The sequence below is a fragment of the Larus michahellis genome, chromosome 7, assembly GCF_964199755.1.
Source record: "Larus michahellis chromosome 7, bLarMic1.1, whole genome shotgun sequence".
Classification (NCBI taxonomy): Eukaryota; Metazoa; Chordata; class Aves; order Charadriiformes; family Laridae; genus Larus; species Larus michahellis.
This window is the reverse complement of record NC_133902.1, coordinates 11,368,813-11,393,014: the sequence shown is the minus strand read 5'-3', so window position 1 is coordinate 11,393,014 and position 24,202 is coordinate 11,368,813. Positions and strand designations below refer to the sequence as shown.

Genomic DNA, 24,202 nt, shown 5'->3' with positions numbered 1-24,202 from the left:
AGGATGAACCATATATCTGTTTTCCCACATTGCACAACACTAGACCCAACACAATACATCAAAATCCCGACAAGTAGCGTTTATCCTGTGTTCCCTTTGCCGACGGTAGACAATGAAACCCCACACTGCCGAGCCCCGAGCTTCCTCTGTGCCTGCTCACGTACGAGAATTAGACCTCGAATGAGGTTAGTTAGTCACTGCTGATTCATCACGCATTTGAGATTTGGATTAACAAACCATTCATCCTCGATTCCTTGTATGCAGGCCCATGGTTCTAACAGGACTAGGCTTTTTTTGTTTGTTTACTAACTGACAATAGTGGAAAGCCTCATATTCGCATCCGTATTATAATAAATGCATTATAAATGAGTAAGTAGGAAACAGTAAGGAAATGATGTTTTACTTTTAAATGCTAATTATGGAGCCCTGGTGCAGTTAATGTGTAGGGTGTTCTGTCAATTTTTAATGTTTATGCCAAGTGTAGTCTTCAATTTAACATGAGCTTTTAATCCTTTGAGTACTAAATTGCCTTTTAATGCTTGCAGCACAACATTGTGTTTGCACAAAGTCAGGACTGAAAAATGAATTTACTACAAGATATGTGCATGTATGGAGGGGGGAGGAAGTACAAAGGACGAGAGTTTTTTTTAATGATGTTGTTGGAACCGTACAAGAGGAAGGAACTGCTTTCAGGATGTACCTGGCAATTGTTTGCAGTGGCAAAAGGCTGCTGTTGATTTAGTATCTCTGTTGAAGTATTTTCAGACAGAGCTCTTTCAGGCTCAAACAGTTTATCCAAAAGCTATACCAAAAATCCATGGTTCACGCCCATAAAGGAAACGTCAAGAAAAATACTGTGAAAGGAATTACCGTAAAGTGGTATCTGCATGGTCAGTATGACAAAGCACCTACAAGGACAGAGAGTTTTTCAACGGACAGTGCTTAAAAGAAATGCAAAGAATAACGCTATTTTGGAAAAGGTATGTTATATCGTAATTTACTGGGTTGGTTGGTTTGGTTTTGCCTTTTCGACTGGCTTGTGAGGAGGGGTACAGGGGATTTCTTAGTTCCCAGCCTGCTACAGTCAGTAACGGGGCAATGGCACAAAACCCCTGGGGGCTGCGGGTGCTTTAACCCAGCCTGGCACAAATCTTCTCCCCAAGTCTGCCCTTCAGCAAACCTGAGCACCACCAGCCTCAGAAAACCGGCTGAGGAGGTCACACTGGGGAACTTCACAGCGAACAAGACAAGCAGAACCCCTATGCGCCCGCTCCCAGGGGTTCTTTGCCGGGGAGCAGCGTCCTCGCTGGCTCCTGCAGCGGCACTGGCCGGGACACGGCCAAGTGGGCAAACCCCGAGACAATCTCTGTCCCCTGTCCCCGGTGCCTCCCACCTCCCTCCCTCGCACACGCTGGGATGGAGGGGAGCTAAAGCAGCTTGGGAGGCTAATCCCTATTTATCTCCTTGGTGAACAGACTTTTTAAAATGACACTGTTCGCATGCTTAAAGCTCCAAATTTGACTTTCCTTGACAGCAGCCATCTCAGGAATGCCAATGAGGTTTATTTTTGGCAGTCGAGCCTTCACAGAATAAGCTTCGCTGCATGTACGGTTTTCAGCGCACCAATGCAATTCTGCAGACGAGTAAAACTGGGGACCTGAGGATTTCTGTACATCCTGATAATGTCTCCTCAGCTTTACTCCCCGGTTAGACCCAGAGGGCAAAAGCTAATCAATTAAAATCTCTCCTTCCTTTCTCTCTTCCCCCACACCTGCGCCATCCGTAAGATTTTTTTTTAGGAGATATTGCAGGTATGTGAATACTTGTTTCCTTCTTCCTCATTCTAGCATCCCACATGTGACAACGTGCAGTTTACACTGTCCACTCCAACAATATAGTTTCATGGGAAGAAGCCTTTATTTGCTTTTCAATGATTAGCCAGTCCCAGGGAACGGCAGTCAGAAAGAGCGAGAAATACAAACAGGGTGAAGTGCTTTATGATTCAATAATATGGCTTTTTAAAATAGCTGTAAAGGAAAACTTTGCCAATTAAAAGTGAAGTTAGAGCTGACGAATTCAATTGCCAGAGGTAGAAAGATAGTTTTTAAATGTTACTTTTTAAAAAACTGCAGCTGAAATTAATCTACAGGCCTTGCACTGAGAACACATATGTTGAATTTAAGCACAGAAAAGGTCTTGCCACGTAAAACCGGCAAAACGCTTTGCATTAAGCACATGCATAACTGCTTGTGGAATTGAAAGCCAAACTCAAACAGCCCGGGGGCGAGATGAGATGCCCAGCGCTGTGCCAGCCAAGCCTCTGGCCACCTGCACCCCACATTTACCCAAAACCCTCCCTTTTCCCCCAAGATTTTCTCTGTTTTTCCTGTGTGCATTGAGACCCCCCCCATCCACACGGAGGAAAGCCCACCTTCCCAGCAGAGCATGGGCATCGCCGCTGTCACCGCTCACGTCCCGAGGGTGCGACCCGGCCCCCGGCGAGTCCTGAGCCCGATGGGGACCTGCCGGCGCCGTTCAGCACCGGGCACCCAAATTATATGGCTTAGGAAGGATTTCTTTCAACGTGCCTTGGGAGGTAATTACACCCATTTGCAGAAGTATGAATACTGCAGAGCGAAGGTTGGGAAATAGGTGTTTGGGAATGCTCCCATATCTTTATCTGGCCCGTTGCCTCACTAATGGCATCCAACTAAAGGTCCCGGCTTTGAGAACAAGGAGGACCAGGGAACCACGGGCTGTCGATCTCTCTTTTTTCTTGTCATGACGTCATTGAAGTCAATACTCAAAGCTTGGTGCTCAAAGGCAGGCTCTTAGGCCTAGGTTTATCTCATCTCACCAAGACGTTACGCACCCTGGCCCCAGTCTAACACTAAGTTTTTTCCTATACCGAATAGAAATAACAGGTACCTATAATGCCACCATACCTTAATGATCCAATAAAGCATAATCCATACTTTAAAGAACCAAATATATGTCCCTGTTTGCTCAGTGGCTTTGATCTGGTGATTTAATTTATGCAGATAAAACTGAACTAGATGCCAGTTTTAAAGGCTTGGTCTTCAAATACTGGCATTGCATTTTGAGAGAGGGGAAAAAGCAGAATCCACAGACAGCAAAAGCGCATCCCACCCTGCCACACCCCGCCCCCCCCCACACCACCCTTTGGAGCACCATCTCATTCGTGGCTTCAGAAGCAGGACACACGGCCGTGCAGGTCTAGCTGAGCTCTTTGCAGTGCTACAGGCCATATGGTCCACACATTTAAATATTCCTATATTGAAAGGCTTAGATCTCCAATAGGAGGATTTGAAAAATAAACCCATCTTTTTGAAGGGGATGGATGGAAGACCAGGGCTGGGTTTCGCCTGGTGGGACAGGACACTCCGGAGCCCAGCGGTGCTGGCAGTGGGGACAGGGACACACGGACTCTCTGGCTGGGGTCAGATCTCAGCCCTGGCACATGGTTCTGCCCATCTCTGAAGGCAGGAATCCCACTGCCACAAACCACCTGCCACTTTTCATATATTTTAAAATCGGATAGGAATGGGTTCTTATGTATTTACAGCATGTTTCACTTTGCCTTACCTTTCCAAGCCCTCTTCCTCTTAAGTTGTTTTTCCTTCCCCCCCCACCCTCCCTAGGTTTTTAAATCCTGCCATTCAAGGTTGCATTTTTCTCTTTTCCTTTTCATGCCATTGAGGTGTACAGCGCCTCTGTTAGATCTTGTTCATTAATGTATCGACACATCTTATTTTGTATTACTTCCATATCTTGATGTTATCTAAAGCTTTTTATATAGTAAGAGAGAAATTACAAGGTTTATAATTTCCCTCATACACGTAACAAAAACGACAAACCATGAAATCGCAGAGCTGTGACTGATTTTCTCTAAAAGTCCCACAACTTCCAGCAGGCTATAGCGGAGACGTGGATGGTTTTGGTCTGTGTCTTGTGTGTGTACGTATATATAACGATAAACTTTTATATGCATTTTATACATGTCAAAGACATCACACGTGGGTGAAAAGCAATATTAAAAGACCAGATAAAGCTCTTCTGAGAGCATGCAGTAGATTTGGAATTACACTGGAATTTTGTAGAACACCAGACAGCTCTTTAATAGGTCCTGTTTGGACAAGCAGATGAAAGAAGGGATTCAGTTCACCCGGCACCTGCAAAATTGAGCTTGGAGGAATAAACACTCAGCAAGAAACTTCTGATTCTTTGTGCACCTGCCTAGGGCAGAAGTGCTGCAGCACGAGCTTTACTCCTGGGCTTTCGAATACATCTTGCTTTTGACCAGGCTACAGCTACAGCAGCTCTAAATTGCTGGCTGGGCCTCCCTGGAGAGTACGAGCAACCTGGCTTGTGGCAGCATCCTAGCTCCTGAACTCATCGGAAATGGAGAAAGCTCAGCATCTCTCAGGAACTGATGGGATCAGGCCAAAGTCACTCAAAGAACCACAGCAACTTAGGTATCAGACAGATAAGGCAGTGCATAATCAGCCTCTTGAAATGTGTAACTAATGACGATGGAGCTGTACTCCTCCTGACGTCCTACTGAAGACCAAATGAAATTAAATCTTTCTAATTAGTAATCACTCACCCAATATCTTCTGCACTGCTGGTGTCAGACAATTACAAATGCTTTGGTGGTGCCAGGATCCCCATCCCAGATGTCCAGGACACTGTGAGGTCAACCCTGTGTCCGTGGCAAGGTTACAGCAGCCCAACGCCGCCTATTCCTGGGCTCGTCAGCTGCGTTAACGAGGCCTTGCAGCTTGCCACAAACTCACGGCTGCCAAGGTCAGCTGCGGAGTTAAAAGAAACGTTCCCATTTTGGGGTTTGTCCATTCCTCTCCCTAAGCCAGGATTTCAGAGAATACAATGTCCCTATCGTATTGCCCCGGCATACCATGTGGCTGGAAGCCCTGCTCTCCTTCCAACCACCTTAACTCTCCAAGTCTCTGAGTTTGAGTTTCTCTGACATTCATCTCTACAGCACACTAGAAAGTGGAAGCCTTCAAAAAAAAAACCAACATTTTTTTAAGAAGTGTTAATTTGAAGGTATATAAAGTATTTGTGTCACTCCACCTAATGTGTAACTTGCCCCGTTAGGCAGTAATGAAGGTAACTCGGTCTTGAGGCAGGTTTTAACACCGGACAGCGCAACTGTTATTTTACAAGAGCTTTTCAGTGCCACGTCAGTTCCCACCACACACAGAACCCCACGTCTCTGCCCACTGCGCTGATCTTCACCTGCAGAGTGTGTGGGGCCAGGGCAGAGGACGCGGCACCCCCCGTGCCAAGACGAAACGCTGGGAGAGGCGCCAGCCGGGGCTACCGACCCAGCACCCGGTGTCCTGCTTCACACAGTGCCTCTTTAGGTTCAGGATTCAAGAAGGACACAGACCTGTTGGAGCGGGGCCAGAGGAGGGCCATGAAGATGATCCGAGGGCTGGAGCACCTCTTCTACAAAGACAGGCTGAGAGAGTTGGAGTTGTTCAGCCTGGAGAAGAGAAAGCTCCAGGGAGACCTCAGAGCCCCTTCCAGTCCCTGAAGGGGGCCTACAGGAAAGCTGGGGAGGGGCTGTTTGCAAGGGCATGGAGCCATAGGACGAGGGGCAATGGTTTAAACTAGAGCAGGGCAGGTTTAGATGAGCCATTAGGAAGAAGTTCTTTACACTGAGGGCGGTGAGACACTGGCCCAGGTTGCCCAGAGAGGTGGTGGAGGCCCCATCCCTGGAGACATTCAGGGCCAGGCTGGATGAGGCTCTGAGCAACCTGATCTAGTTGAAGATGTCCCTGCTCACTGCAGGGGGGCTGGACTAGATGGCCTTTAGAGGTCCCTTCCAACCCAACACATTCTATGATTCTATGATTCGATGATTCCCAGATAAGCCGTTAGCATCTCACGTCCTTTTCCAGCCAAGGAGCACCGGAGGGCTGGCAGACCTGCCCCGTAACACACCAGTTAAGTTGCAGTATGGTGCAAATCCATCCTTATTTAAATGTTATGCATGTATAAATATTGGTAGAAAGTTTCGAGCACATCCTCTAGCACATCCTCTAGTTCAAAAAGCTGTGAATTTCACTAAATCATTTTTACTGCCCTGGTTTTGAATGAAGTGTAAATATTGTACGCAAGAAATACGGCCGGCGTTCTAAAGGCACGTACCGTAGGCAAAGCTGCACGGGCCTGTGCGCCTCTAACATCGGGGCTGCTTGCACTTCTGGAAGGCTTTTCATCCGTCAACTTGTTTTAGTGAATATAATAAGGGAACTTAAATCATATAACGACAGATTTTGATTTCCTTTACTTTAGAGCAAATCTGGAAGGCACATGAGCTCAGGAAAGCTACGAGAAAGTATGAGAATGGCAAGGGGATCAATTAGAGAGCCTGATGGAAACCCAAATCTCCCTTACGCCAGACCTGGAGAGAGACTGTAAGTCTATAAATTTCCTTAAAAAAAATTACCATTGAGAAATTCAGGTATTCGTTTTTTATGTTACTGCATTGCCTAAGAGCCTTAGTGATGAACTGAGATTCCGGATGTCTAAAATAAAAAGACAGTCCCTGTCTTAGCGTTACACATTACATATACTAAGACATTCATTGCCCAGCTGAATCCAGGCTAATGCATTGCATTTATTTCCTAAAAGCGTTCACAGGAGAAATGAAAGAGCAAACAAAATAAACCCTAATGTAACATGCGAATTAAATATACGCAGTCCTTTACTACTCGGTATTTTCCACCTTTGCTGTTCATAAAAAGCAAGCAAGAGAGCCAGAAGTTTCTCTACTCGTAATGATGAGCGAAGGCTGGATTCTTAACTCCGTGATCCTTTAGAAATTGCCTGTGTCTGTTATATACTGGGAGTCAGCACCTCCGTCTGTTAAACTGTCACACCTCTTGTTCAGGTCTCTCCTATGATAATCTCCTCCCTGCTCGACTCCAGATAACACAATGCATTCCCTCTTCTACTTTCTGAGCTTATTTGCAGACGTAGCCATCCATAAGAAGCTTTAAATATGTATTACACCACAGTAAAAACCCCTGTGGCCCACCAAGTAGTGGGCTGGAAAACCAGTTTAGATTCACAAAGAAGCTGGTATTAAAAATCCTCGAGGACTTAGCAGTTCAGCCTGTCACGCATTTTAAGACCTGCGAATAATAAAAGGAGCACTGGTAATTTTACTAAAAAATGAAATTCCATCATTTCTGCAGAATAAACAAAAACAAACCAATGCATTAGCTATGCAATACTTCCCAGCACCACAGTCTGAATGCGTCATTAAAGACAGATTTTACCCATGAAAAATATTTTTAAAAAGTAATAAATACACAAAACTTTACATATACTTTTCATTTCCTTCCTCCATCCTCTCTGTGGGAGGTATACGCAGATTAAGTTGGTATAGCCAATTCCGCCAGCTCCGGGAAGCCGGAGTCCTATTTCTTACAGCTCACATATTGTATACTGTGCTCTAAACTACATCCTGCCTGCAAGTGTAAAATTTGGGAGTATAAATCTATGATGTTTCACAGATTTTAGAAATGAAAATAAGTAAAGAAGAGCTAGAATGTAATCTCACTGTCGGTATATCAAGTTCACGTTCACATTTCCAGGTCCTAAGGCACACAGTACGAACAACTCCCTTATTTTTCTCTCTTGAAAGAGCTGTTTTATTACCAAATTCAGCTGGATTCTTCTATGCTTAAATCTGAGAAAAATATGGCTTTATTAGTTAAATGAGGAACTGTTCTTGAGGAAGGAGCACAGCACTATGTAAGTTAATGTGCAAATTCACGTGCATAACATCTTTGCTGGCCCACAGTCTGGACAAAGCAGTGTTGCCTTGCCCCTGTTCCAGTTAAAGGAAATATCACCATCGATTTGAGGAAGGAAGAAACCACTGCCGGGTATCCCAACTGCCAGTACGGTGATGCTCTAAGGAAGACAAAACAAACCCTGACATCCAAATTAAGCCTCAAGGACAGGAAAAAACCCAAGGTACCCGCAAACATCAAAATGCTGAAGCATGATATTAAAACAGGAGAAATAGAGAGCAACAGCTACAGTCAAAAAGGTATGGCCTAGTCTCCTTCCAGCCTCCTCCAACGACAGAGTACCAAAGGCGGTGTATTGCTTTTGACTACATCTCAAAAAAATTCCATAAAGTAATGGGATTGAGTCTCCTCTCTGGTGTACTGCTTTAAATTCTTAGTGATTCCGACCAAAATGATGGCATTGCACTGGTGTAAATGAGAAGACAGCTAGGTATCAAAGGCATAATGTTAAACTGGGCACTACATCCAAAAAATACTACTATATTAATTCACAGAGGGCATACATGGCCGACATTATTCAGGTCATTGCAACAGTCTCAGCCCTGAAAAGACACAGAATGACAGAGGACAGCTGCAAAATATCCATCCACCACGCGCGGGCACTGACTTCCCCGGCACTGCGCTCGGGATGAATCTGACCCAGCTGGTGCTGTGACGAGAGTTGTCAATTAAACCTTGTAGACAAGTCACCGAATTCTCAGAAACACACAACTCCAGCAAAGGATACTGCAAGGTTACCAATAAAAGACAAGTCCTAGGGGTAATACTCCAGAGCAGTTCCTCAGTTGGTAGCCGCTTCCTGCTGCAGAATGTCACTCACAGAGAAAGTCACGATGCCTTGATAGGCTTCACAATTCCCCATCAGTTCTCCAGCTGCTTGGCTAATCAGATATTATTACCTCCTTTGTGTTTTCCTTCCCAGCCCTCTCTCTCTCTCTTTCTCTGGCAAGGTTGCTGTAAAAGGACTCAGTAATGATTCCTATCTAAATATTTCACTTGCAATACAAAGGTCTGTATTTTGCATACCGTGGAACTTTTGTTGCTTTGTCTTTTGACAAAAAGCTCCCCAGGCTTCTGGGAATAAATACTGATAATTGTGCCCAGCCTCTACAGAGTGTGTTGTATATTAAACCACACAAAATTGGATTCAAATGCAGTAATCATTGAGGATGCAACTTCAGCACACCCAAGCCGTGAAGAAACAGGGTCTGGGAACCTCCATTTCAGGCTTGAGGTTGCACCAGAAGATCTTTCCGTGCCACACAGACCCGCTGGCAGAGAGCTCGGCGCTGTGCTTCCCGGCCCCCGCGGGGTCACCTCTTCATCAGAGATCCCCCCCTCGCTGCAAGCAGAGGAGTGGAAGGAACATTCCATACAGCTTCTTCAACATGTCTGGCATTGGTCTGCATCTTCTATAGACATTAGCAGGTATATTGCCATTGAAGTCCTTGGGAGAAGATGCAGGTCAATGCTAAAAGCTTTCGAAGACCTCACCTTTTGACTTAAACTCCTGCTTTCCATGTGTGCAGAACACCAAGGTTTCCACTTGGCCTAAATTAGAGGAGATTAAATTTCAGATTTCCAAAGCCGAGCAAATCGTTATGATTCATTTTTTCTCCCGGTCCCCTAGCAGGACGGACCTGGTGCATTTAAACTCTTCTGCAAAGGAAGGATCCCCAGGGCTCTGAACCTCCTCTCCCGTATCTGAAGAGCACCTTCACCACCAAACAACTGCCCCTTGTTGAGCAGACGTTCAACTCTGCGTAACATTTAAAATAGTCCCCGGAGCACGGGGTTGGCTAATCACTGCGGTTCATTGTGCTGTGTACGGGTAGACAAGTGAACGGCGAATGCCCTGCTACGTCCACACAGCTCCGCTCCGCCGCTGAGACACGCACAAAGGCAGCATTTTCTCAGCAGGATGTGTCAGCTCCGGCACGCTGCCACGGCTCCCCAGCTTCTGCAGGTAACTGGATGCGGTGTAGACAAGCCTAATGTGGTTTCATATGGAAATGAGTGGTAAATTATTAATATTAATAACATCTGTAAACAACTGGTGACAACTTCAAGTGGCTTATTGTGTAGTACGCACAAGGCATCTGTTCATTATCATTTACAAGGCACTCCTGATATACACGACAATTTACCCGAGTATCTGTGCAGACACATTCCACTCTGAATTTCAGCATTAACCACCAAGGTGCTAACAACATCCGAGAGGTCCGTGCTGACGAAACCACTGTGTACGTACAGAAGTGCCGGCGTCCTTCACCGATAAACGGCACCAGCGTGGACGAGCTTCTCATCAGTGCGGTTCAGTTACCTATGGATCTTGCCGCTCTATAAGGTCGCAGCGATTGCATCAGTGGAAATTCGTCTAACTCGGAGAGGGCCTGCTTCTCACTGGAAGCCAGACGCCTGAAAGCTGTTACACATCTATGTGATGGTTTAAGGCCCAAAGGAAACTTCCCCCAGCACAGCGACTAAGCCAGGAGACAAGGTTGTGAGAGGGGAAAGGGAAATGGAGGTGTAAGTACAGGATTCTGAAAAGCACCACGATAAGTTTATCATGTCAAAGACGGAGCAAGCCGCGATGTTACAATTTTTCTGTCAAGGACAGTGATAAAAAACTATCCTCACTCCGAGCTCTGGGATTTACAGCATAGGTTTCCAACCTCCAGAGGCTAATTATTTCAAGTCATCCTGCAGTGCACCCTGGGCAATGCTTTATGAAGTTAGCTTCATGTGGTTGAACACCCGTTACTTCATTGGCCTCTTGCTGTCATGATGCAAAGACGGACTAGTACTTCATGTAGCAATTTTTAAATAGAAGTGGATGATTTTTCAAGTAATTATTAGCAAAAACGTCAAACAGAAAGGCAGAGGCTGGCTATCCTACTGAGAGGAACCACTGAGGCAGAAAATATGTGCCAGAGTATATAGTCGGAGCTGCACTGAGCTTGCTGTCAGACAATGCGTTTTATCAAACTGGAAACACAATACCAGGCTGCTTATAATACCCTCCTTTAACGAGGTGGCCTGAGCCGCCATGCCCTGCTGTATTCAAATAAACACAGTAGCTTTTCAGCAACTGATTTTAATCTCATTTCCTGATCTGAGAAGGGCCGGGGAAACCCAACACTTTCAAAAAAATCGTTTTTTAATTGTTGTTGGCAACCTCATCCACTACCTTCAAAGAACAAGTTAATGGTATCTAAACAGATAACAGCGATGCCACAGCGAGCGAGGGAGCTGCTCCTCTCTCTTTCACAAAGACCGAGTCTCAAATTACCAGATGTTTTCCTCGTCTTTTGGAAAAGAAAAAAAATAATCATGAGACCGTCATTGAAGGAAGGCTGCTGAAATACAAAGCTCAGCCTGCAGATCAGTGCCGTGTTAGGAGAACAACTTTGAAGTGGAGCTTTGCAAAGGCTGTCTACAGCGTACCGACTCCCTCCCCTTCCTCTGACCAGATGCTCCATGAACTGTGAGCAATATCCACACTGGACATTACTTCACTGAACTGCACACAGACAAGCAGAATGATCTTTTGAGGTTAAAACACCAGTATGCAGCTACGCAACAATCTTTTCCAGATTTCTGCTGTGTTATGAAACCCGCCTAAGTTGCCATAGTCCTATGTGTAAATGGAGAACACAGTTAATCCCTCCTTTCCTTCTGCTGTCTCATTTTCTCAGTTAACTTTGCAAGCATTTTTGGGCACGGACCAATGCTTTTTGCGTGTTTAACAATGATACCTGAAGACTATCTGTACAATCACACTGCACATAAACGACCAATAATGGCAGTGCTCTTATCAGATGGCCACCAAACCTTGCTCATATCTCACTTTTCTGTAATTAGCTTCTGTATTGGGCTGCGTATAAAAGCTAAAACAGAAACCTCTCCAGTCTTCAGGGAAGTTAAGGCACAGGTCGAACCACATGACAAAACCCAACCCAAGCAGATTTAGGAATAAATATATGATAATTTGTTTTTATAAAACCCTCAACCCCACACAGAGTTGCAATAAAGCTCATCGCACACATCTCCAGAAGGCAGGGAAGTCAGAGGCGCAGCCGGACGCGTGCCCCAGCAACCCGGCGGTGCTGCCCCTGGGGTTTCAGAACACGCCTGCATTTCAGTCGGGTCAGAGCCCGGGGTTCCAAATACCTGTGTATCTGCAGAAATATCTGAGCTACAAGAAATGCACCATACAGCTGCTCAGCTCATTAACAGTGTCCTCTTTGAAGCTCCATCCAATTTTAGCAACTGAAATGCTATAGGAGGTTTAGGCTTGTAAACAGAAAGCAAAGCCAGGCCTTTAATGACTGTCCAGCTCATGACACAGTGAAGGGAACCTTACTGCCACTTAAGCCTGCTTAGCAAGCTTGAATATATGGCATTGTTTAACTTACTGTTAAGCTGCTGTATTTAAAGTGTCAGAAAAAGCTGTGGGGGCACACTTATTTTTCTAAAGAGTAGCTGATTTTGATTCAGCAGCAGAAGTCTGCTCCCACTTGACCTGAGCTTGACCAAAGTCACTCAAACTGCAACAAAAGCGTCCATAAAGACAGAACTTTTTAAATGACTTGTTTTCAATTTACACCTTACATTAGCCCTAAACAAAGCCTTAAGAAGTTTCTATTGTTGATTTTCTCAGTACATTCACAGCTAATTTTTAAAACACAGATTTGCAAGACGTTGTCCATCTGCAGGAAGAGCACACAGGTACCTCCACAGCTCCTGGACATTGATGCCTCCGAGGAAAAGCAGATGCTAGCCCAAATGTTTCTGAGGATTTGGCTTATGATCAGTTACAAGTTTGGCCCTCAAAAATTATCTCAGGATGGGTTGTGCCAGGCTAGCAATGTCCTTCTGGGACGGAGACGTAGTTCTTTCAAGATGGCCTGACCCAACGGGAGATGATTTTGGAAAAACAACGCCTGGTCTCTCCCTCTCATTTGGACCACACAGCAGACATGGCACACAGGCAAGGAGAGGTGAAATCTGTCCTGGCCTTTCAACTGAGACAGAATGTGTTGGGTTGGAAGGGACCTCTAAAGGCCGTCTAGTCCAGCTCCCCTGCAGTGAGCAGGGTCATCTTCAACTAGATCAGGTTGCTCAGAGCCTCATCCAGCCTGGCCTTGAATGTCTCCAGGGATGGGGCGTCCACCACCTCTCTGGGGCAACCTGGGCCAGTGTTTCACATGTTCCCTCAGGGCACAATGTCAAGAGAGATACCACAAAAATGCATGACTTCAGCCTGCCGTGGGCTCCCCGCTGGTGGGATTACCCTCTATTTTGGAAGGAAAACCCACTTGAAGCATAGCCTGAAGAGCAGCAAGATTCAGGTAAAGCAGTCAAGCAAAGAGCTACTGGGAACTTATGATTAAGCATAAATTTTTCAAAAGCCCATAAACAATTCAAACATCCAACATTTTACTGAAGCCACTGGGACCAGGCACTTACGTTAGTCACAGCGTGTTGCTGGAAAAGTTACCGCAAATCAACTTGGCATTGTTTTCTTGGGAATTAGATTGATATTGACACAGATCCCAAGTTTTTTAGTAGGGATATATGTGAATTTTCCTGGGGCGGAGGGGGGTGGGGGCATGCTAAAAAACCAAGTTTCCTTCCCAACCGTGGTGGTTCGTTAGAAAAAAAGTGAAAACCAGACAAGCTTCTGCCCCTTCACGTCACTACATTTCTGAAATAAAAATGACAAGAAATGAGTGTGCTTATTGCTAGCGAACCCGTTCTCCAAGCAGCAGAGGGTCCTCGGCACTTGTAACCTCCATCCATTTGAAGTTTGTCATTTAGCAAAGCCTCTTTTTCTTCCCTGCACTTCCAGCTGTTTATATGACACAAAACACTTTCTGGATGCAAGTCCCAGACCTCTCACGTCTCCTGCATCGAAGAATTAACCTGGGGAGGAAACTGTCAGACAAGTCTGACTCAGATTCCACCCTAATTTCAGCAACACACAGAACGAGCTAACACCTTTCTGCAGAGTGGCAAATTAATCTCTTGTAACTGGAATGATCCCTAGTAATCTGCATCTAAGACCTTTGTCACCGACCAGAACTCTATTGTGTTTGCATTCCGAAAAAGCGCTACAAAAGGAGGATCGGCTCTGAGAGCGTGCAGGGCCACCGGTTGAGCCGTGTTTAGGTTGCGAGCAGCTCCCGGGGCCACGGCACATGGGCATCAGGGGTTGTGTGGGTAAAACAACCACGGGAGAAGGCATTTCGCAGGGACTCCCCATCGTACTGCTCCTTTTGCCCTAAGCCCCAACTGCACTCTCATTCCTGCACCATCCCACAACATGGACCTCCTTGGGAGCCACTGCCATTTCCCACCTGGGAATCACTCCTGGCCCTGCCCAGGGCTGTGGGGCACCCTGTGACTCTTGATGATAAGGACACCTGGGTGTGTTCCTCACAACACAAGAACAAGCCTACTGCAACAGACCAAAAGTCTCTTGAGAAAAGCCCGAGCCAGGTTTCCAGGGAACGGCATAAGAACAAGTATGCTGGGACACTCCTCTAAACATGCCCTCTGCTTTCTGCTACTGATGGCGCTGGCATTTCTTAAGCTGTATTTAAATCTTTCCGTAGATTTTTCTTCCAAAAATTGTCCCCTCAACATCAGGAAGGCTCACCGCGCTCAGTTCAACGTTATTCTGTAATGTGTTTTTCCTACAAAAGTCTACTTTTACAAAATTTATGGCTGCACAACTACCACAGAAGTAAAACAAAGAGAATAAAATTAGGAAGTCCAGTCTTACATTCAGTTGTGTTGTCAGATGAAGCGATGAAAATATCTGGAGAGCCAAAAGCAGAACACCCAGAAAGGCTGAGGCTGTGGTGGCCAATGCTGCTTACGGAGGTGGCCAACGCAAGGGGAGATGAATGAAGAGGCATCCAAATCCTGAAGTGAGTAATTAGCTACGGGAGATGCTTTTGCCTTCTGAACTGAGCTCTTCCTGCCTGCAGCAGATAATACCTATTTCTTTGCACTCACACCTTCCCGATGTATTTTGTTAACGCTATACAATCCTCAGAAAATTTTGCAATGAGGGTCAACTTATACTGTATACATTTTATAGAAGAACATGTCAAGGCAAAGAGAAGTCAATGGACGAGTTGGATCAAGAAGCAGAAGCCTGGATTCCTTGGTTACGGCTATTTGGCGAGTGAAGGCGGGGTTGCTGAGTGGTGAGCAGATCCCCGAGGGCTCAGAGCTGCCGCTCGCAGACAAGACCACCTTCGCTTACAGTGCTCCTAACAGCTCACCGGGTGGTTCCTCTCCAACATACAACGACTAAAACTACGTATGTCCAGAACTGTGACTCTACAACAAAGTTTTCCCAAGTCCACCTGTCACCGTGGCAGCACAGCGCACTCGGCCACAGCACGGACGCTACTGGAACACCCCAAGGAAAGCTGTAACAGCCACAGAAACACAGAGGAGGACGTCTCGGGCTTTGGTATGTACAGAATCGTCAATCTCTGGATAAGAGAAAGGACTTAGTATTCGGATGACATCAAACATCCTTGTCAGGATCACGATGTTCACATGCAGCTGACCTGAAAAGCGAAATATGCCCTTGACATACGACCCAAGCAAATGTGAAGGCAATTTTACCGAGAGCATGAATAAAATAAACTCTCCCTGACAGGACTAAGGAAAGGGGTAAGAAATGAAGTGGTTTATGCAATTCTCCGTTAGTTAAAACCCTTTGGACTTCGCTTCCACCTCACTGCAGAAGGCTGCTGATGCAAAGGGTGATATTTGCCTGCAATCTTTCCCTGGGAAGTAATTAGTTTCCATTTAGAGGGATGACAAATTGATCAGGCAGGAATCTCACTGAGCTCTGAATTGAAGCTAAACTGCGATAGCTACAGCTCTGGCAAGTTGGGTTCGTAAGTCTTGTCAATGCATTTTACAGTTTCAAAATTCAATCACCCAACAGCAGGAAAGACATTGGCTTAAAAAAAAAAAAAAAAGTAGAAGATGATGATGCGGGGGGAGAACCACCAAAGCCTACACTTCCTCCTGCAAGTTCATTATCGCCTCTCTAAAGCATGACGGTGGTGTGAAATGGGTTAGACGCACGGATGCCTCTGTTAACGGCCAAAGAAAAAAAAGTCGCACATCATTAGGAATGGAATAAACGATACCGAGGCACAGAGCAGAAATGATTTGATTAGCAATTTCCAGTTTTGAAAAGACCTGGAAGAGAACCAAATGACTATACAGAAGGTGTGATGGAGTTCTTAATTGCTGTAACTGCACAGGGAGACTCGATGATTTGTGACATATAATACAGCACAGTACGCTAACGCTAATAACTGTTAATTAACTGCAGCAATGATATACTCTCAAAATGCACATACAAGTTACCATAATTTCTAGATTAAAAGCTGCAACGTTCGAAGCCAGAGGCGGAGGGAAGGCAGCACAGAGGGAGAGTGGGGGAAGAGGAGAAAGAAAGCAGGGAGGGAGACAGAGAATTTTTCCTCTTTTTTAAACCCCCTTTGTGCACGGCCGACATCTCACCCAGAGCAAAGCGGCCAGAAAGCTCTAGGAGAAAAAAAAAAAAAAAAATACTACTCCTACCGAAATGCGAAACGGTTCCTGAACGAACCTCTCCCTCCAGAGAAGCAGTTATTAATTCTGAAAGGCTGTTGTTGCACCAGGCCATCTGGCTGTGCCGTAAAGAGTTCAGTAGCTGCTGCTGAGCTAAGATTCCTGTCGGATCCCATTCGCCCCAGCGACATTATTCACTCGCAAATGTTATCGCACCATTTTTTCCCCCATCACTGCTGTTTGCGAGTCATTTTATTTATTTGCAGGCAGTTTGTTGCACTGCCCAGTGCAAAAATGGCTCTGCCAGGAGCCTCCGGGAAGCCAAGAGACAGCACCCTCGTGCAACGGATGCTCAGAAGCTTGTTCCACTCTGCCTCCGAACAGTAGTGCTGTGTGTTAGGCTGGAAGGTAGCGCTTAGCGAAAGCTGCTGGATTGACAGCCTGGGAGACTGAGGGCTTCTATTTATCCCCCCGCAGGCAGAGCACAGACACGCTCCCACACGCTGTCCTTCGCCGGCGCGCGGAGACGGGAATCACATGATACTGATTAGCTGTCCAGAATTGCTAAAACATTTTCTCTTTCAGATCAATAGTAATAAAGAGGAGGGCAAGCCAGGTACCAGGCGTGCAAGGCGGAAGGCTGATTCTGATCTTCCTGCAGAGCTGCTAGGCAGACACCCCCCCCCCAAAAAAAAATCTCTTGGCATGCTTCCCCTTCGAAGTTCTTTCAAACGCAACCGATCTGTAGACAGGCTATTTAAATGTTACAGTCAGGCTAATCTTGTACCAACCCTAACACATCAATTACCCTGTGGATGGGAGAGCTAACAGGCTTTGTTCTTCCCTTGGTGCGTCCATTGTAACACGCTCTTTCTGGATGGCCTCCAAAGGAGAGTTAAGCGAAGTGGTCCGTGTTTTTGAAGGCACCGCTCTCCGCACCACCGTGGGATGAGCTCAAACCTAATCCCTGTGGCAAACGGTGGAAAACCAGAAAACAAACACACAAACCAACCTGAACATCTTCATTTCATAGCATCAGTGTTCACTAATGCGCACTGGGATACAACTGATGGCAAAGATAAGAATACAAGCGCAGAGCAATGAGTGGAAAAAAAAAAAGGACTAACAGACTCGCTCAGCCTCTATATCCTCCGCGTTCGCACCAACGCAGCGTGTTGAGAGCATGTGTGAAGTCTATCTATCATTTTAACATTGAAGTGCCTTGAAAAATATTAAGGGTAAACTTTGCTGTCATTCCAACATATGGCAAGACACTGAAATATAGACATATCCTGAAGAAACTGGAGAATTTGAATGAATACCTTATTTTACTGAAGAGCACATTGGTTCTGTATCTTCTAGTTCTTTGTCCACCACCTCCTCCTCCTCCAATTTTTTTTTCTACTCCAGTTTCTTTCAGGCTAATAAACCAACCCTCCTCCAACACCCTCAGTAGCATGATATGCATGTATAGAGTAGAAAGAAAGCAGAAAATAAGATTATATTTATCTCCCAATGAAAGAATTAGCTTCTATCTACAAAAAAAAAAAGAAAGAAAGAAAAAGGAAGAAAAAAAGGTTTTTTGATCTTGGGCATGAAGGACAGACCTGAGCTACCAGACTGTATAGTCCTATTCCTCCGTGACTGTATGGCCAGTACAGACCAGTATCTTACCCAGTTTTCTCCAGCACTCTGCTCAAAAATGGAAATGGCCTGCAGGATGGCATTTTTATCATTTTCCTCGGCAGCAGAATGACACTGCTGGGACAGTCCTTTCCCTTTCCTCACCTCTGTTTCTTCAAGGGCTCCTAGCTGTCACATCACTCCCAATTCTGCTCCCATGACTGCAGCCTCTAAATAATATTGCATTTTCCTTTCCCACCTAGCGCAGAACTTTCAGATTTAAGCCTGAAATGAATGCTGCGAATACCGGTCCATACTCAAGACAGACATTTAATAACCCCCATGGGAAAGAAAAGCTTCTGAAACTGCTAAAATGCATCCTGTGGGGATGTCAGCCTGGAGTGAAAGATTCTTAAAGACTTTTTGTGTGACAGCATCACACCCTCTGAGAGTCCCAGGTGCCATTAGAAGGGAGGAGGGGACTACAGCACACTTGAAGAATTTGAGAATAATCAGCCTCAGGTATTAATGTTTTGCTTTAAGATGTAAAAGATAAGACATTGAAATTGCATGATTTCCAGAAAAGGGGGTGTTCACAAGACGTAAAGCTGCCTGTTCAATGCTGTACCCTCTTTTTTGAAAGGACGCTGGCGCCCACGCGATCCCGTGCATCATCCAATGGGTCATAGCCATGCCATGGGAAGGTGGATGTCGGAAGACTGGATCGGCTGCTCAACCACACTGGAAGCAACTCCCGGTGTTATTTCCACCCCGTGGCCTTTCCACAACCCCCCCTCACAGCCCTGGGATTTAGTCCCGCAGAGGCCTTTCTCCCAGATTGTATGCAACACCGCTAATTTTATTGAAGAAAACATTTTTCATATCTGATGGAAAATTGGAGGTAAAGCGGATCTCCTTTCAGGTCCTTCCCATTCTAAATCCGGGCTTTGTCTCAGCACGACAAAAACAAGGACTTTGAACAGGACAGCCTGGCACCCACCCTTGTGCAAGGGGCAATTAGGCTTTCCAACCTGCATTTTTTGCCTTTGAAATGTTTCCCCCATAATTAGAAGCAAATTTTTTTGTCACACAATGAAATCTCTTTGCGCAAAAAATCAAAGCAAAGCCTATATGTTACTTCTCATTTTTAGCCTTAGTCTTCCTGGAGATGAACTGCCTGACAAATCCTAACTGCGCCAGTGTTAAGGGCAGGACTGCTCTCTGAGCTCGCATTGCAGTTTTCTCACCACCGGATTGCGACTAACCCTTTGGGATACCCCAACGTGTCCGAGGGCATTACCCCGAGCACTGGAAAAATCCTTCTCCTGGGCTGGCTCCTGGGAGAGCAGCTCTTGGCCACTGGACACCAGCAGAGACCCTCCAGCCTGTACCCTGTGACAATAACCTATGTGAATACTTCTCTTTATTTCTTCACCTATGACTTTCCTAAACATTTCGCTGCTGCTTACTGTAAATACCTACTTCTGCTTGCCCTTCCCTTTAGTCTGGCTGGAGTTCAGGGTGATTTGAAGGTAGCTGGAGAACAAGGAGGCGGTTTGCCTCCAGGAGCCTGGCTGATCTCTGAAGGAACACTGGGACACTGCCACCGGTGTCCTTGCCACCCAGCACAGCCTCCAGAGTATTTAAAGGATAATGTGTGCATCCATAGGAGCCACAGGGGCCAAGCTGACAGCTGGTATGAGAGGGACAGGCAGAGACAGAACGTCCCCAGGGCACACAGCAAGCCACTGGGGGCAACACCTGACCTTGAGAGCTGCAGTGGAGCTCGTCCCACGGGCACCCCACGAAATCCCATCAGGCAGGAACCGCAGCTCCACAGCACTCAGCTGTTCACCCTTCCCTTCCTACCTCCTGCTCCTGCCTTCGGTCCTAGACCACCTCGTAGGATAACGTGGTTGGCTCCCCAGCTCTTGGCCCCGTCTTTGTGCTTGGGACCCAATCTTCGTCTCAGGCCACTCCAACATTTCTCTGGATCCTCGGCTTCTCTCTGGCCCTGTCTTTACCGCAGGGTCTACCCCCAGCCTAACCCCTGGGAGGGGCCCCCTCTGTCTTGGTCATGCCCACTTGAGCCCTGCCCAGGGACTGATCTCACCCGCGATGGCTCAGCTGCCGCCCCAGCATTTATACCAAGTGAAAATCCTACCGGGTCGCACAAGTGCAGCCCGCTTGAGCTGCATGAAATACAGTATTTCTTCCCTTACTACAAAATCACATAGGTATTTTCTGCCCCAGATGGAAACAAATATTTTTTATGAAGATCTGTTTTAACCAAAAGCACATATAAAACAAAAGAGAGAGAAATATTTGAGGTTTGCGGTGGTTGGAATCTACGCGCAGAAAATTAATGCTTTGACATGTATTTTGCGCTTAATCTTTTGTGGCAACTTTTTTACATTTGTAAGAGTTATGGATTTTAAAAGTCACAGCTAAGATTGCTTAATGAGCATTCACCACCCTGGAAGTGGAAGCAAGGCTGATGTGGTTTAGTCAGCTGTTAGCTTTATTGCCTCTCTTCTGTACTAAAAGTGACAAGTTGAACACATTATAGAGAGCTCAGATGTGTTATGTAGATGAAGCCTGCAGCAATATCTGCCTGCTCTCTATTATTTATGATGTCTATATAATACAATGGACTGAGATTTAAGCCATTGTGATGCAGTTTGTTTTCCAGGGTTCTAAAGTACAGCACATTTTACAGAGAATTGCATCTCTGTTACATATTAATCAAATCCATCTTACATGCAGCTCTTACACTGTAAACTAAAGGGAAAGAAAGATTAAAGCGCTTGGCTTTTCCTCAGCTGTCAAGGACTGGCAATAAAATAATAATAAGGGCTTCTAAATAATGTGTGTGTGACAGGCCTTTGCTCAGTTGTACAGTCCTTTATGGAGGTTAACTACAAAATAAGTTCCAGTGAGTGATTGAGAACAGGCGAGTGTGTAACACCGTAATGCCAAGCCCTGCATAATTCTTTGCAAAGTTCATTTGCAGAAATTCTCCCAACTTGACAAGGCAAAGTTGTTGCTGGTCCGAGCAGCCGGCAGGGGTGTGAAGAAGTTAACTCCTTGCGCCCCCGGCTCCAAAACCCCGGCCTTTTGAACCTGCTTCAGCTGTAGCCTATTAAAGCAGAAACTCCACTCCAGCAAAAACAGTCACTCTTGCTGTTTTTTTAAAAATATTATGATGGAAGTCATGGGAAAGTCATTTTATTATAAAATATATAAAACTTTGTAGAGGCCCCATGGTTTTGGATTTTTCTTTTCCATCATTAGCTAGAGTTTTGAAGATCAAGAAGTGGAATTTTTAACAAAAGCCTTAAATCACTAGAAATTTTTAAGACAGTATGAATTGTGGAGTTTATTGGAGGGGTTTGTGGGTTTTTTTTTGGCCTTTCCTCCATTGGCTTTTTCTGCCAGGCAGCCTTTTAAAAGTTCATATGTCTGCCCTGCCTTATTACCCCTCAGCAGAAGGGCCCAGCACGCCGCAGCGCGCAGGTGGTCTGCCTGCTTGCCGGCAGGTTATTTATGCAGCGCGGCGCAGTGACGGGAGGGAACGCGGGAGCAGGGAAGAGGCAGTTGAGACCGTCACGAGTCACAGCGATGCTCAGCCAGCGACAAGACTCGGGACTTGAGGATCTAGCGTTTTAGCACAGGGTCTCTCACTGACTATCCACATGGCCGTAGGCGTCACCGCTCTCCTCAAAGGCAGACAGCGATCAGTCTTTACAGAGACCTGAAACCCACGGATGAAAAATCACCGGGTAAAAACTGAGTGTTACTCTTAAGCTCCGCTGTAGACAGGAGAAATAAAGCAGAGGAAGATGTAAAGAGAGCGCACAGCAGCCAAGCCAGCCAGCGCAGCACCCCCGTGAGCCCCGAGGTGCCTTAATCCCCCTGCTCCGGGGTGGAGGGGCATCCGGGGACGCGCAGGGACCCCCCAGGGCAGGAGGGACCGACAGAAGGACTCGGGCAGGGCAGCTCCAGCCCTTGGGAGACGGTGCTGGAAAATTCGTCCCAAAATTCAGAGCATTGCAGAGTTTTAATGGGATGTAAAAGCCAGGAGCTCCTGCTGGAGCCAGCGTAAAGGTTGGGTTGCTGGGAAAAAGGGGAATTCACGTCGGGATTTGCGTTCCAGAGAAAGCAGATGGGGGCTTGGGTGGGGGGTTTGGCTCACCTGTAAACGGAGCGGTAAAACTGAGCAGTGGTAATTTTAGGCTCACTAACACCAGCAAAGGAGTTTAGGAAATCAAAGGAAGGCCAAACAAATTTTAGGCTTGAGGGCACCATCTGGTTGCTGCAAGGAGCCGGAGAGAATTCATCTCCCCTTCGCAGACACCTCAGGGCTACCGACAGCTCCGCGCCATCTTCTGCCACCCCCGTTTCACCGAAACAGCATTTGCTTCCTTGCTGATCTAATACACCAGGGCAAATTCAATGTTTGCTCTCAAAGAACTGTCTTAAAATGCTATTATACATTTCCCTTGGGTCAGGGTGGTATTTTAAGTACATTGTCATGAAAAGAAGATGTTTCCTATTATTTTCTGTATTTTCTTTAGTGCATCGGGTCTCCTTTTTGTTAGGCCTCTTGAAATGCTGGATGTTGGTTTCGCAGCCTGTTTTTCACTGCGATATTCACGCTGTGACTACTGGGACTCTTCAGGAGCATACAGGTGTTGCTGCCACCTGAGCACTTCACAGCGTGGGTGTTTATTTATTTATTTAAAAAAAAAAAAAATCAAAACATTTTTTTAAGTCTCAACCTAAATCTAACCGAATTCTTTCGCAAGGTCCCCATGGCTTCGGTTCATTCTTACTCACAACCAGTCCCCCGCAGTGTGTTGCCACTGCCTTTAATGAATTTGCTTCTGATTGACAATACTGCAGATGGGAGAGAGGAAACAAGCCTCATTAGGGTGCCTCGCATACCACAGATTACATCTGGAAAACAGTAAATAACATGACTGCCCTCGGTCCTGAGTTCTCAGGATCTTTGTCCTCCAGTTAGTTGAACCTTTGCAAAGTAAGTGCATCTTTAATCTCCGTTCCTGCTGAGCATGCCTCAGAAAGCTGTAACTCGGTGTATGGCTGTCTTGGCAACTTCTACGACAGTGGTACTTAAAGCCGCTGAGCTCCCCCCACCCAGACTCCCAGGGTCAGTCTGGGCTCTCAGCTGTAATTTAAATACAGAAAAAGGAAATTCTGCTCCTCGCGATTCCAAGGAAAAGCCTGACCCCCTCTAAACAACCCGACTTCTAGTACTAAAAAAACCTCCTTATTTTAAGCAAGTCTTCTCATCCTCTAAGGGCTGTCTACAATGAACTTTTCCACCCGCTGAAGCCACCTCAGAGCCTCTCACTGCCCTTTGGCCAGATCTACCAGGCCAGGCATACCCACCAGGCAGGAGAGGTCTCTCTGACGCCAGGGGCTGCCATCTCAGCTTTTAATTTTCCCTACTGAATGGCGAAAGATACATTTTGGAAACGGATCAAAGCTCCGTTGAGAGACAAAAATGACCCTGCCGTCCTAGCAGCTCTGAAAGGTTCCTCAGCTCTAATACGGAAAGCTCCTGAAACGAAGCTCGGCGTCAGAGAGATGCCGTCCGAGTCCAAATTGGTAACTGGGGGCAGTCATTTCCACCTCTGTGTAAGCAACACTTAGAAGGATAAATTAGAGCTAGCCACACAGTGGAGAAGGCTGGTTTCTTTTGCTTAACTCCACGTGGAAAGTGGCCTTCATGCCACCTGACACTCAGGGATCACTTCTCAGGCTATGGGAAATGAGCTGGGAAAACACAAGCGCAAACCTCCTGTGGTTTACACGTCTGCGTCGGGCGAGCCGTGCAGAATGCAAAGGCAAACCTTTCAATCCTCCCTTCTCTCCAGCCTTGAAAAGCCAGCACAGTGCTCCATTCAGGAGGGGATTTACCGCAGGGTTTGGAAAGCACCAAGTGTTAGACAGGAATCTTGCCCTGACTGAACCTACTTATAAGCCCTTCCATTAACAGGCAGCGTTGCGGACAGCCAGTGGCACAGTGTGCGCAGAACAGAGTTGTAAGTCACAGCGCAGGTTTGCTGAATGAGCTTGGGACC

General features: G+C 46.2%; 1 protein-coding gene across 7 annotated transcripts in view; it reads right to left on the bottom strand.

The window, feature by feature from the left end:
• Positions 1–24,202, bottom strand: part of AUTS2 (activator of transcription and developmental regulator AUTS2) — an 805,701-nt gene that overhangs the window by 94,108 nt on the left and 687,391 nt on the right. The window lies entirely within an intron of this gene.